Source organism: Triturus cristatus, chromosome 2_2 (assembly GCF_964204655.1).
Source record: "Triturus cristatus chromosome 2_2, aTriCri1.1, whole genome shotgun sequence".
Lineage (NCBI taxonomy): Eukaryota > Metazoa > Chordata > Amphibia > Caudata > Salamandridae > Triturus > Triturus cristatus.
The window spans coordinates 611915803-611931893 of record NC_140582.1 but is presented as its reverse complement, the minus strand read 5'-3'; positions in this window follow the sequence as shown (position 1 = coordinate 611931893).

Genomic DNA, 16091 nt, shown 5'->3' with positions numbered 1-16091 from the left:
ATTCCAGCAACGGTTGTCTGCTTTGGCTGATTCCGCCTTCCTGGACCTTGTGTGCAGTGCAGATCCTGGGGCAGCACTGGGAAAGACGTCCCTCCACGATGCGGACTGTGTTGGCATTCAGAGACTTCCACCCCACCTGTGTGCGTCGCTTCCCGGTCGTTTTTGGACACTCCTTTACCTTGGAACATCGGACATGGCGCTGGGTCGAGGGGTAGGCATGGGCAGAATTGCAAAGAGTGGTCAAGGATAAGGCTGATCCTTCGGGGGTGGTCATCTAGTAGACGGGCTGACTCAGGGGTTGCGTACTTTCATGACACAGTTATTAGCATATTAGGTGCATAATGCTCCCCATCCTTTTTTGATATGGTCGATTTTTGTGCTGCTTTTTGTTTGCTGTGGGGAGACCTCACCGTGCGGGAGGGAGAAGCCGGGGGTATGTTTTGAAGGCCCTCCTCCAGTTTATTATACTTTCTCTACCCCCCCGTCTGGTGGGGTTCTTTTCCTACTCCTTTTTCCCTGTTTCTTCTATATTTCGGGTCTAGTTCCAGGGCGACAGGCACACTGCTGGGGGGGGGGGCCGTACTCATTTGCAGAGGTGCAGGGTGGGGGGTTGGGGGAGGGGATTCCTTAGTCTCTCATCTCTTTTTCCATGGCCTCCTTTTTCTTCTCCGCTTTTTCTTGTTTTTTCTTTTCTGGGATCAGCGTGGTACACCTCCTTTGTTGTGAATCGTTGCCTTTTCATGTGTGCCACAGTTTCCGGGGTGTTCTTGGGCGTTAGGGCGGGGTCCTGCAGGCGCAACTGTTTATGATATTCTTCCCCATCCTGAATTTCCTGTGTCTGCGCTATTGATCCAATAGATTGCTGTTTATTGCTTACGTCTATTATTCTGCCTGGCTCTTATCGCTGTTGGGAAATTGTTTGGCACCTGATCCTACTCTCTTGTTCCATTATAAAATGAAAAACCTTTTTTCTCCTGGTGTCCTACCTGCGCTGCTCACTGGCCGGACTATATTAGCATGAACATTCTGCTATCCGAGGTGCCGCCTGTGTTCACATTTGATCCTTATTGCTCTGATTGCTTAGCGGCCGGCCCGGGGGGTTGTAGGCCCATACTTGTTATTGCTTGAAATGTCAATAAAGGTTTTTCAAAAAAAAAAAAAAGTTAAAGTGTTTTATTGAAATTTTTGTAAATTCACATTATTAGTCTTAACTCATCATTGTTAAAAATTCAAATAATCCAATAATTGTTACTTCAAAACAAGATAAAATATTAGATTAGTAAGAATTACAACAACATAGAAATTATACAGCAAGTGTATTCTGTAAAGAAAATTCCCTACCCTTAATTAAAGAGTTGGATGACAATTTAAATCCGAGTAAAGGTGTCAGTTCAGGAACCCATAAAGAGTTCTGAGGAGACAATAGATGCATAAGCATAAAGCTTTCACAATTAAGTCGAATACCCTTCAAGTTATAAAGTATTCTCAGCTATAAATCTGCAGACATTTTCTATAAATGAAAAGGATTGAATGGAAAAACTTGCTTGAAGAGAGATAACCCTACCCACCTACCCTAAGAACACACGCTAATATAAATTCAAAAGAAATCACAGTGAACCATCTGTTACATTTCCCATTCTGATGTCCAATAGAAACTCAGCAAAGTCTGGGAGAAGGAAAACTCCTTAGTCTCTCACGTCTTCACAATGGATCACAGAAATAAGTCCTTGAAAAGATACTTCGGCCACATCTTGGGGTTCAGCCAGTTCTTCCTATGAGTCATGCTTCTTGCCATCTTCTCTCCTCACTGTGAGAACCTCACTATCAGTTGTCTAATACAAAACAAATGCCTATTCACTAACTAACAGAAGGCTTTTGGAAAGTTACAGCATCTGCAGTGAAAAAGACAAAAATCTTGTGCAAAACAACAATTCAAAGCGGAAATAGGCCTGTCAATGCCTATGTATAATTTGCTGTTAATATGGCAATAGTTAAGGTAACTTAAGCCAAACATTATGGTACTCCATTTATATACTGGTAACTCCTAAATATGACTACTCACTTCAAATTTACATTTATTTAATGTATGTCATTTGGCACAGTCTTTGCACTTTTTGCAACAAATGAGCAAACATAAGGACATTTTACTTTTGCGATTCTAAATCCAGCAATTCACTGCTATAACACAGCAACAGTTGTCAACAAAAGCTGTTACCCACTGTGGCTCCATTATAACGGATTTACAGGCAGCTCTGACAGGCTTCTCTGAGAGCATGTCAGAGCAACCTGGAAATTACAGAGCAGAGCTGTCGGTGGCAGTCTCCCCACCATCGTAACAAACCTTACCGCCCGCCATATTATGATGGTGGGTGTCACATCCAACAGGCTCCTTGAGCCCACCAGTGCGGCGGAGGGGCTCATAGTCCCAACAATGTGGGCAGTGTCTACCAGGCACTGCCTTAGGGATTTCAATGTCATTTTCCGCCAGCCGTATCATGGTGGGTTACCCTTCATGAAAAGGCTGGTGGAAAGGGAAATTGGGGGCCCGTAGCGGACCCCCCTGGACCTTGGTTGAGGGTGGAGGGGGGCACATATCCCTGTACCATGTGGTAAGCACCACATGGTGCCTGCCACGTAGTGCAGGGATATGTAACATGTCTTGCTTTTACATTACGGCAGGTGCTGCAGCCCACCGCACCCACGCAATGTAAAATATAGGCATTGCGACCGCCGTGGTGGCGGTCACATTGTAATCCCTACTATGGGACTGCTGGCCACATGTCGAGCAGTTCCAATCACCGATACGATGGTGGATGGACTGAACTTTGTCCGCCATCATAATCAGCCCCTATTTGTTTTGTTTCAAGATAATAGCATGTGTTCAGTCTTCCTTTTCAGGTTTACACACGAGGTACGAAGCGAAATTTCTTTGGCTCAGTGATAATGAGTTTAAATCCCAAATGTGTATTCAAAACTGAAGGTTACATGTACATCTTTCGATGACATTAAAGGAATTAAGGAGAGTTCGGTGCCCATATATAAGCGTGCAGCATTGTGAACTTACACTGTTTTCCTTTGTCATTCGATGGTTCTTCTTGCATAAAAGTAAATGTGCCATTTTTGCATTATTTAATGGCATTCATTTGCAATGAGGCAGGTGTGTGACAGTTATTAATGAGACATAGTTCTTCAGAGGGGTTTGAAGTGAAGTTGAAACAAATACAGATATTTCAAAGCAGATAAGAGACAGAAAGAGAATCAAAAGGATAATCCTGCAAAGATGGATGCACTTCTGAAAATTGAACAAGTGGCAGCAGTAAGACAAGGTGGCACAATCACAAAAACAACAAATACTGAGTTCAATGGGATTAACACTTACTAGCTTCACACTTAGGCCCTCATTCCATCATCTGTGGAAAATGGGTCAAAACTATGATATCTGGCAAACACTGTTGTCCCGTCGTAGGTAAAATCAAACCTGTTTTGAGTTCTAGAGGTCTGAAATAAGGCATGACACTGTTTGATTTTTTTTCAAACATTTTCAACTTTACAATTGTTCCCGGTTTGCTTGATAATTTTTGTCTGAGAAAATGATGGGTAAGGGATCATTAGCCCATGCACTAATTGTTTTTTTAAATTACGAGTTGTATGAAACGTGGGGCATTTACCACACCTAGTAAATATTCTTATCCGGGGTGAGATATTGACTTGATTGCACTGAAGTGGGTACTACAGCTCGTTACACATTTCTGGCTAGGGAATAGGGAATTACATGTGAATGCAATATTTATGACCAAAGTCTACATGTTTTTCCTCTCTTCTTTTTCTCTCATATATTTTGCCAGGAATTTCTATTAAGATATGTCATCAAAAAAAGTTCGTAATTCCGAACTCTACAAAAAGATTTTGCCAACGAATCAAACAGATTTTGCAGCCTGACTCAATTTTGAGTACTAGCTGTCGTTGGTGCACAAATAGGAATTTACCTGATTACTAGGCCAGACTGTTGGCCATACTGCTCTTACACTCACTCTCTGATACTCTCTGCCCTGATATATCCTGTGACCTTATGCATTGTCTCACTTCTGCCTGCACAGGTCTCTGATAGGGGGCTTTCCTAAGCAGGCATAGCTGGTGATTTTTTAATTATTATACAAGTTAGGAACAGCACCTGAATATCTGTGGAATGTGATCTCAACTGAGGCCATTTCGACTTTGGTTTATATAGTTGCCATGTGATGCTGGCCTGTTGACTAGCATAACCCTCATTTCCATTGTGTTTCCTCATGTTTATTCTCTCCCTTTCTTCATTTCACACACTCTTGCCACCCTTTTTCACTCTCTCAGACATCTGTTACTTTAGTACAGCTCATGGCCGGCGATATTTAAATGACGTCAACATAATACATTGAAACATCTAGTAGTTGCATCTTTAAATGTGTTTGGATGGTTAGAAGAAGGTTCTTTGGTGGTTCAGAGATGTGTCTTGCAGACTTGTGACAGGCTCATACAGAATGCAGACTCTGTGATCTCCAGAGGACGTAGTATGTGTACTCTGAGAGAGTGTGCTATTTAATGTAAAAACTGTGCAGTTAACTGCTGTGTCATTCCTTTTTCCATGTAGGTGACTGGAACGGGGCTTAAAAGGATCAATCCTCTGTGATAAGGGCGATGCAGATGGGGGCATTGAAACAGTTATAGCTAGCTGTGCTGAAGCTGTGCATAGGCATAGGTCTGTGGCTCTCTCACCTGATTGATCTGACCGTGTGCCTGTTTTTTGCATTCCACTGCTCCTGCTCAGCACTCAGCCTGTCTAGGCAAAAAGAACTGAAGTCCCAAGTTGCTCTGTACCCCCAAATTGGACAGGTTGGGATGCAGATATAACTGCGCTTGACGTAACCCTGTTTCAGCTATAGAAAATGAAATGGATGATTAACGTGCACTATGGAACCAAGCTATCAGAACTAATTTGATAGTTTTAAATATATTGTTCATCTTCCATGTCATAGTCCTATTTACAAATACCATATCTTCTGAGGTTATCTTTTTCCACACTTCTTTTGCTGACACACATTCCCACTTGGCACAAGCCCTTCTTCTAATCCACACCTCACATGGTTTCCTCATGGGCAAATAAGGAAATGGCTTCCCGGCTGCTTCACCTTAAATTATAAAATTTGGCTATAATCAAGGTTCAGTGGGCCCCCCAGTGCATTGCTAGACTGGCCAGCAGGGTAAGCGGGCAATCCCTCAGGAGGCTTGGGCCCCAGGAGGCCATTTTTGATACTTGGAGGCTGGTTTCACCCTCCAGGAGTTGTGGTGCATGTTACGCAAATCTAGCAGCAACTTGAAAGAGTTGCTCTGACTCTAGCCCACATTAGCACGTCTGCACATGGTGACTGAATTTATAATTTTTGCCAGAGGTGTTTTAGGTTCCCAGTCCGGCCCTGTCTCAGGCCTCTGGACCCTAATGCCACTGGACTTGTGCCACTAATGAAAGCTACGCCCCTGGTGGTCCTCCTCTAGCCTTGGGTCAAGATGGAACAACAAAGGGCTACTTTAATTGCACTATTTATTTTTCTATCTGTTTCCACTTTGCATATTCCATTGTTTTAAGTAAATCAACCTTGAATTCCCCTTATTTAGGAACTGTAGAAAGTTGCATTTCAATGTCACCTTTTTTCAACGCCGGCCTAGCATTACATATTATTTAATAATTGATTTTCATGATAATTAAGTCAGGCTTTCTATAGAATGCGAGGTGAACTCTAAGCCTATATACTTTTATTAAAAAAGAAACACTCATTATGATGTCTGGCGGAAAACCATCCAACAGCTCATTGGAGGCTTTCCCCCCACACCAGAGGTTTCTGTCTAACTGTCATATTATGATACTGGCAGTCAGAGGGAAACCTGCGGGGGAATTCTGCTCTACTTTCAACGGGTGACGGAGCCCGTCGTGGCAGCAGTTGGAAAAGTAATCCCCTGATGAAGGCGGAGCCAGCCTCAGCTCCGCTGTCAGGATTAAGATTTCGCTTTCCTTCTGCCCTTTCATGACGGTCAAGTATTTACATATTAAATAGAAGCACCAAACAAAACAATAATTACACATATTAAAATAAAATAAAATGCTTATTTACTACAATACTCAATTAATATGAAATTATGTATACTATTTTGAACATTACCCATTAAATCCCCAGTTAAACCTTGAAACACAAAATTTAAATGTATTACATTAATAAAAAATGAATAAACATTAAACCAACTAAATAACAAATAGGAAAAGTCAATAATCAAAATGTTACACAAATAACATTAATGGGTGTTAATTGAAAAAACGGCCTTACCAATCCCCAGGACACCAACACTCTGAAAAGATTATACATACTGTATTATTTTTTAAATAATTAAAAACAATTATTATATCATAAGTAATTTAAAAAAACACCACACAACAAAACAACATATTACAAACCAAATCATGGAATTTGTTTTTTTAAACTTCAATATAATTTTTTTTAATTAAAAAAATATATACTTACCTTCAATATTTTGTTGAAATATTTGACCACAATATCATGGTCAGAAGATATTTTGGAATACATTTTTAGGTAAAATTCCAGCACGCTGCAAATGAATACCTTGACGCCGAACATAGACAGGTGATATTTAATTTCATCACTGATGTTGCCTGCGATGTTATTAGTGAAACCTTCTCTCATATAATGTCTCAATGAGCAATGTTGAGCTGTGACGGATGAGCAATGGGTACCTAACTACACCATAACTGGTTATTTTCATTGTTTTTCAAACTGTGTTTTCTAACTATGCCACTGTAAATGTGTTATTAGGGGAATGTTAGAAATTAAGTTTCTGGTTGGCAGAGGTATGCTCCCTGTCCATGCAGGATCCACCACTCTATTCAGGGTAAGCTAGATGCACACTAAAAGATACACTGTGCTCAGCCTCTGATAGCTTGGCACAGAGGAGTCAGGATTATCTAAAGAGGCAATGTGTAAAGTATTTCTGCAAATACACACACAGTAACACAATGACAATACCACAAAAATACTCCAAACAGGGTTAGAAATATAGATAATAATTTTATGAGTAAAACAAGACTGAAATGACAAACATCCGATAAGTAGAGCCGGAGTTCTGAATTTTAAAAACAAAATCAAAATATAGTGCTTAGAGTCTTAAAGCGCCAACTTGGGACATATGGTTCTTCTAGACAGGGGCAAATCCAAAGTTCAGGACTACCGCGATGGAGCGCAGGCTGGCTACAGGGTTCACACAGGTCCTGCTGAAAAAGTACCTTGGGTGGAGGAAGCATTGTCGCCGAGGACTTGATGCATGGAACAGAGGAGGTGATGCGTCATCGTAGATCCCTTGGATGTATGCAATGCTTCGGTTCTGATTCTCACAGTCTGAGAAGCCTCCTCAGTGAATCCATTTGCGATGCGGGCATAAGTAATTTAAAAAAACACCACACAACAAAACAACATATTACAAACCAAATCATGGAATTTGTTTTTTTAAACTTCAATATCATTTTTTTAAATTAAAAAAATATATACTTACCTTCAATATTTTTGTTGAAATATTTTGACCACAATATCATGGTCAGAAGATATTTTGGAATACATTTTTAGGTAAAATTCTAGCACGATGCAAATGAATACCTTGACGCTGAACATAGACAGGTGATATTTAATTTCATCACTGATATTGCCTGTGATGTTATTAGTGAAACCTTCTCTCATATAATGTCTCAATGAGCAATGTTGAGCTGTGAGGGATGAGCAATGGGTACCTAACTACACCATAACTGGTTATTTTCATTGTTTTTCAAACTGTGTTTTCTAACTATGCCACTGTAAATGTGTTATTAGGGGAATGTTAGAAATTAAGTTTCTGGTTGGCAGAGGTATGCTCCCTGTCCATGCAGGATCCACCACTCTATTCAGGGTAAGCTAGATGCACACTAAAAGATACACTGTGCTCAGTCTCTGATAGCTTGGCACAGAGGAGTCAGGATTATCTAAAGAGGCAATGTGTAAAGTATTTCTGCAAATACACACACAGTAACACAATGACAATACCACAAAAATACTCCAAACAGGGTTAGAAATATAGATAATAATTGTATGAGTAAAACAAGACTGAAAGGACAAACATCCGATAAGTAGAGCCGGAGTTATGAATTTTAAAAACAAAATCAAAATATAGTGCTTAGAGTCTTAAAGCGCCAACTTGGGACATATGGTTCTTCTAGACAGGGGCAAATCCAAAGTTCAGGACTACCGCGATGGAGCGCAGGCTGGCTACAGGGTTCACACAGGTCCTGCTGAAAAAGTACCTTGGGTGGAGGAAGCATTGTCGCCGAGGACTTGATGCATGGAACAGAGGAGGTGATGCGTCATCGTAGATCCCTTGGATGTATGCAATGCTTCGGTTCTGATTCTCACAGTCTGAGAAGCCTCCTCAGTGAATCCATTTGCGATGCGGGCATTGGGGTGTCATCGAGCGACACATTTCATCATCGTCGAGCTGAGTAGTCTGTTGAAGCGATTTCCCGAGTAGGAGCTGCAAATGCTTTGGCATCATAGAAGATGCATTGGTTCCAATCGGCCCACGACTGAATTAGCACCACTTTGCAGGGCAAGACTCACAGATGGCATAGTACAGGTGATGTTGCAGGGTTGTAGGAAGTCTTTGATGTTCCTGAGACTTCAGGACAGGAGGCAAGCCAGAAAAGCCTGTGGAGTCACTCGGGGTTCAAGTGAGATGAGTCCAGTCCATCCCTCAGCAGGGCAACAGGCAGCACATCAGAGCAGAAATGCGGTTCTTCTACAGCAGCACTCCAGCAGAGTGGCAGTCCTTGTAGCAGCATGGCAGTCCTTGTAGCAGCATGGCAGTCCTTCTTCTTAGCAGAGTTCTTCACAGGTTCAGAAGTATTCTGTCTTGGTAGGGTCAGAGGCATTGTACATCTAGCCAGTTGTGCCTTTGAAATTGGGGAGACTTCAAAGAAGAGTCTTTGAAATGCACAGACGTCCTTTCTCCCAGGTCTGGCTTTAGGGGCTAATCAGCTCTTTGTGCCGGAACAGGACACTGCCTATTCAAATGTAAGTATCAGCTCCCTCATCCCTTCCTATCAGGAAGAGCTATCAGAATCAAGATGAGTTCTCTGTCACACCTAACCTTCCTGTGCTTGTGGCTGTCTAGAGGGAATGCACAATGTGTAGCTGTCACCCACTCAAGACATGCATTAGACACAGGCTGCAAGGCACACAACGCGGTATGAGCAGAAAAAATGCCCACTTTCTAAAAATGGCATTTTGAAAATAGTATTGTTAATTCCAACTTTACCAGTAAAGCGGATTTATCACTACCATTCCAAAGATATAAAACATGACACAGTTCTAACCAGAAATAACAACATAAAAGTGCATTAAGGAATGTTCAATGTTAACCTACGAGAGAAGTAGACCTCACAGAAGTGAAAACATACTTTAGCTGTTTGCCACTACCAAGACATGCAAAACTCAAAAGTACATCTCCTACCTTTTGCTTACACGGCACCCTGCCCTATGGGCTACATGGACCTACCGTAGGGGTAACATATGTGAAATAAAAAGGGAGTGTAAGGCCTGGCAAAGGGTTTTAAATGTCGTTTCAAAATGCTAGTAAACTGCACACCCAGGCCTTACTGTGGAATGTCTGAGACAGGTTTGAAAGACTATTCATGTGGGTGTCACAATCAGTGCTGTAGGCCCACTAATAGCATTTAGATTACAGGCCTTGGGTATATTCAATACCACTTTACAAGGGAAGGACAAGTAAATTATATATGCCAATTCTGTATACACCAATGTTATCATGTTTAGTGGAAAATCATATGCACCTGCCAGCAGTGGTAAAGTGCTCAGAGTCCTAGGACCAACAAAATGAATCAGCAAAAGGAGGAGGTTATGTTTGGGAGAGGCCACCCAAATGATGACAGGTGTAACACAGAATGTCTGTGTTTATACATGACTTTGTTTTATCTTCTCAGTACTTGATGAATCCTGAGTACTTTACAAAGTGTATGTATATCGTACATATGTAGTTGGTTAGGTCAGACTTTCCATATGAACGGAATGTATTGATCGCTTAATAATTTGGGGCTGTTACAAATGGGGTCCATACATCTAGAATGCCAGGACTTTTTTTACCTTTCTCTGGGTAAGTCTCACTACTTGAGTCTCACCCACAGTGATTTCATTGTAATTGGACTGCGCTTGCTTGCTGAGAGTGTCCACCTATTAAGATAAGGCAGCAGAGATGCAGCTAGTGTAAAGGCCACTAGTCTGTGTTTTGAGCGCAGTCCCTGACCAAAGGTCAGGCCTTGCAAACAACCTCTGTATCCAAATAATTTGGATGTAGTAGATTCTGAATGCACACCAGAAATTTACTGAAAAACTACAGCTAAAATTACGTTATTGTTAGAATTTAGTATAACACATTAACATATGTTTAAACATATGTTTAGAAAAGATCTCTGAAATTAATTTTAAAAGCCATCATATGTTTAAAAATTACCTCTGAAATTAATTTAAAAAACCAAGACTCAAGTGAAGTCATGGTCACTGCACAGAATATAAAAATACTGAAAGTCATGAGTATTGTATTTGACTGTTATACAAGTTATGGATTGCAGGTCTAACCAGAAGGTGAATTTCAGTGTGTTTTACTTTTTTCACCAATTTTGGCATTCGCTTATCATTGGTAGCTAAGGCTTGATTTGCCATAGTTTGTCAACTTCTGTTCAAACAAAAAAAGTTAAGGGCAGGGGCCAAAAAAGATGTTTCCCATTTTTGCTCCTATAGGATATTTTCCACATACAATAGCAAAAACACTGAATTTATTTACATTAAACCAGGCATGAAAGTAGAGCTTTATTCAGTGCTTCTGTACATATGGTTTAAACCAATTCAGTAGTTTTAAGGAAAAAGTGTTTGAAAATGGTACAGCCACTTTCGTAAACCTCCATTTTAGTCTATGGAAATTTGAGCTCAATGTGCACAGACATCCGTGGACTAAAATATAAAAAACAAAACACTGGCCATTGGATGAGGAAGCTATTTGCTCCTGTTGGCTATTTGTGGTCCGAAAGGGCACTTTTTGGCTGGCTGTAAGAAAAACAACTGTTTTGCTGCTGTCAGTAAAAGGTAAGGGCCACGGTCCTTTCATTCACAAAATTAAACATACCTCATAAGGGGGCAAAGTAAACACAGGCTGACCCCCAGACCAGTGTAGGTAAACCAACAATGTTCCCCGCGAATATGTAAAATGTGAAAATAATTCACTTATGTGCGATAGTCTGTAGACTATTTTGCGAGGATGCAAACTGAACATACCTAAAGCTGAGCCAGAAGACTGTGGCTGTAAAAACTAGGAAGTGACCTCCACAGGACTAAAATAGGACAAGAACCAGACTGTTTACTATTGAGTATGTCGGGTCTACAGCCTTGTTGTCAAGGTAACCATTTCATGCAAAACAACCTCCGTGTGGCTGTACCCAAAACAGGATTGGCACCCATCCATAGTCTCAAGTTGTTACAAGTTAAAACAGCCTCAGTAGCCCTCCCAATGCATTCTGGTCATTGTGGTCCATCTTTGCAAAATAGTTGTTCTTCCATTGGAGCAAAGCTTGATAACCGTTAATGTCTTTGAGATATTTCATTTTTCTTAGCCCCAAACACGTGTATTCCACTGTTTGTGAGATCTGTGGTTGACAGCCTAGCTGTCGCGGCCATAGAATTCAACATCGCTTTAAGTGTGCTGAGTTTTTGGACCTAAAAGTTAGGCTCTGGATGTCCAAAACATTTAGGAGCTCATTACGATGTCGCTCAACACCGACTCGGATTCGAGACCGATTGACTTGTGATCGGCGGATCTGGCCGCCAATTACGATGCGACGAACACTGTTTGGTCGGATTCCCATTGATTCCTATAGGAGCTCGTGTTATGCCCGAGAACTGGCAATAACACAGGCTCCTATAGGGAAATGGGGTGTTTGAGTAAAACCCTGCTTCCTGTCGCAGGCACCCCACGGTGCCTGCAACACAGTGCAGGGTTTCCCCGGGGGCTGCCTTAGGTCCCCCCTCAGCTATCAACCGTAGGCCGCTAGGGCTAGTGGGCGCAGCCAGTGGGCCCTGCAAGTGGCCCCCAAGGTCACTTTCTGACAGCCTTTCCATGTCAGAAAGGCAGATGCGGAAAGGCTGTTGGAAATCGACATCGTAATCCCAAGGTCGTAATACTGCGAGTCTATCGGAACCGAGTCGGAATGACCAGGTGGTTTATGTTTCGATCACGATCATCGTAATTGGTTGGTTGGAATGTAAACTGACCGAGTCGGAAGGGCCCTGACGCAGTAGAGGAGATTCCGACTGATGGGAGGAGGCTTTCTGCCCGACATCCTAATCAGCTCCTTAGGCACCATTTAAAATGTGAACACTTATCTTTTCCTAGATTAAAATGTCCTCCTTGGTTTCCTGGCATCAGAACTTTAAGGGGCCATTCAGCCCGAACACAATTTTTTTTTTACTTAAACTTAGTCTGCCTCTTCTCTCACAACAGTGGCATGACTAGCAAGAAAGGCGAGACTTCCTGTCTTATCTACATATATTTTAAAGACCATTTGGAAATGCTTAATTGCTTCTAGCTCATGTTTCCTTATTCCACAGAAAAATGTCATTGCTTTGGCAACTGAAGCAGGAAAATAATGGCCTAGTCGGGAGAACCAGACCTTCCCAGACTATTTAGTGCAGCTACACAGAAGGGAGAGAACGTAGTGCAGTATCCTGGGAAGATGGCAGAGGAGAACAGAGGAATCAAGGACTTCTATTTCTGAGAATGTTTAACCCATCCAAAGGGTAAGAAGAAAATCAATGCATACAAAATCACATGCAAAATCTGTGACTAGAAGCTCTGTCGAGGGATGTCAGGCCACTACTTCCTTAAGTCAAAACTCAATAAGAAATATGAAAGAAGGAAGTAGGAGAGAGGCTGATTCATTGCCAAATGTACTGAAACAAATCTTGGATGAAGACCAGGAGGAGAGAAATTTTGCTATTGTTCACACACTATTGCATGAAGGGCAAGATTCAAATACGGAGCAGGGAGCGAAATCACAGCATGGGTGATGAGAAAATGGAAATACATTATTGCAAGATAAAGCAGGAAATAAAACAGTTTGGAAGTGGCGTATTGTCACACAAATAAAAAGTTACAAATAAAACACTAAAAAAAAAAAACACAAAAAAATAACAAGATTGTCAAAAATCCCACAAATAAGTTAAAACCCCCAAAAGAGCCTGTCTCTATTATGCACTTAGTCTATGAGATAGGCCTTTTGAGTCGGATCAAAAAAAATCAAATTGTCGACTTCATAAAAACTACATGAATTTCCTTGCTATACACAGGCGAGGGGAACAAGTTCTATTGGATGACAAATAAATTGGCAGGCTTCAGTGTAAAGAGAGCATAACAAGAACTAAAAAAGCTGATTCGTCTTGCCTTTGAAAGAGCAAGCAATTGGCACTATATGAGAAAGCGTGCGGCCTTGTGGCAGTGTGCAGCTGTCCATCCCTAACAGAAAAAGACAGAAAAAACAATATTTTAAAAATAGCCGGGAGGACGGAGGGAACGCATAGGAAAGTGAATGGCCCGACAGTAGTGCAAAGTTGTCGGGTCCTCTCATAAAAAGTGAACACAATAATTTTTATTTAACAGCAGATGGGGGTGGGAAGCAATGGATGCACATGGCTGAGCCTCTGTGTATTGATGAGGGGCTGTAGCACAAAGAAAATATGTTAAAACATAAAAGAAAATGAGGCTAGGTAGGATGGAGTGGGGAGAAATGGGGGAAGCAAATGATGAGTGGTACGCGATGAGGATGGATGTGAGCCAACAGGAGAAAGGAAGGAAAGTGATGCACTCTCATAGAGTGCTGAAACTGAAATAAAAAGTCCACCTACTTAGTAGAAGAAGGATACATCTTAACCAATGAGAAGCATGGTAAAGAAGGAATGCTCTAGGGGCAAGATAAAAACTGGGGCCCCGATTCACAGAACTAACTTAAGACAAAATACTAAACTTACTACCATTTTGGTATTCACAGAATGCACTTACTACTTCTGGTATTCACAGAATGCACTTTCTACTTTTGGCATTCACAGAATGAACTTACTACTTTTGGTATTCACAGAATGGACTTACGACTACTAACTTTACGTCTGCACTCGGGCCGGAATTTCTGCTACCCGGAGCGGGAATTCCGCACTCGGAGCAGGGATTCCGCTCCCAGGCTGGAATCTCTGCCTACGGCCCGGAATCTCTGATTCCGGGCCGAAATACACGAACTGTGGCCGTTGATCATTTTAACCAAGGGTAAACACCTGTCCAAGTGCCTACCATCCCCCACCATGCATCAGCTGACACACTGCAGCCAATCCTAGCCCTGCAGCATGTATAAATGCAGAGCAGACACACGCAAAGTCTTACAACATGTCACTGAATGTGTTTGTTGCACTGCCCTTTGCCATGCGACAAAACTACTTGAGGAGGAGAGCAGAAAAGATCTTCAGACAGAGGATCAACTTATTTGGAATGTCCAGCCAAGATGTAAGGGCCAGGTACCGTTTCCCTCCAGAAGTCATCTTGGATATGGTATGTGAGTGGGAGCAGGAACTTGACTGTGACCTGCTGCTGCTCACATGCAATACAAGCATATCTCAAGATCCTTTCTGCTCTCAATTTCTTTGCCACTGGGGCTTTTCAAAGGGTCTCCAGTGACCAAATGGGCATTTCCCAGGCGAGCCAGTCGCGGTGCCTGCATCAGGTACTGAGATACATCACTGCTAGAGCCCACAACCACATACAAATGCCACATACACTGGCCATGAGACAAAGGGCAGCAAGAGATTTCTATCTCCTTGCACAATTCCCACGTGTGCTGGGTGCAATTGATTGTACCCATGTGGCCCTTCAGCCACCCCGCTGCATTGCACACATCTTCTGCAACAGACACCAATGGTATTCCATCAATGTGCAAGCTGTCTGTGATGCCAGTGGGAGGTTCATTAATGTGCATGCAGTGTTCCCAGGCAGTACCCACGACAGCTTCATATTCCGCATGTCACCTCTTACTCGGCAGATGGCTGCGGGAGAATTTGGCAACATGTGGCTACTGGGTAAGTACCAAGCACTAAAAATGAGAGATATGTGTTATTAAAATGTCTGAATGCCCCCCAACATTAACCATTGTACAATAAGAATCATAAAGCTACATACATGGCCCAACAGACACTGCATGTACTAAAGTATAGTTCCTGTGCAAATCAACGAGGGAAATTTAACCAACTGCCCTTTCTTCACTCCTCAGGCGACGCTGGGTATGCACTCTCCCCACATCTCCTCACACCTTACAGGCGTGCAAACACTGTACCTCAGCAAAGGTACAATAGGGCACACATACGGACTCGAGCCCTCATAGAGCACACTTTTGGTCTGTTGAAGTCGCGATTCAGATGTCTCGACCGTACAGGGGGTGTGCTGCTGTACTCCCCAGAAGTCGTGGGCAAGATCATATTAGCCTGTTGTGTTTGCACAACATTGCTTTAACACATGGCTTACACATACCTCTGGAACCTCGGCTAGCTCTGAATCTGGGAAACCGGGCCATTGCACATAGCCGAGGCAAGGGCATGCAAGTCTGTGATCAGCTCCTTGCCACGTTTTTCACATGAGCAACCTGTAGTGTCATGGACAAAATGTGGTTTGCTATCTGTTGTCAATGATGAAACTTGGATATACACGACTGTGTCAATAAATTCCACCCTGAGACGACTTTGCAAGCCACACTAACTGCATGTAAATCACAGCTGCTGACAGTAGTCAAAAGGTGGAGCGTGCCTCAGGTCATGTGCCCATGTCAGCGATCAGTGTAGTGGATGTCCCTAAAAACATCTATTCACGCAGATGACAAACGATACATGTCCTGAGAGACCTACCTGGACCTTATGAGGATGGGTCACTTAATC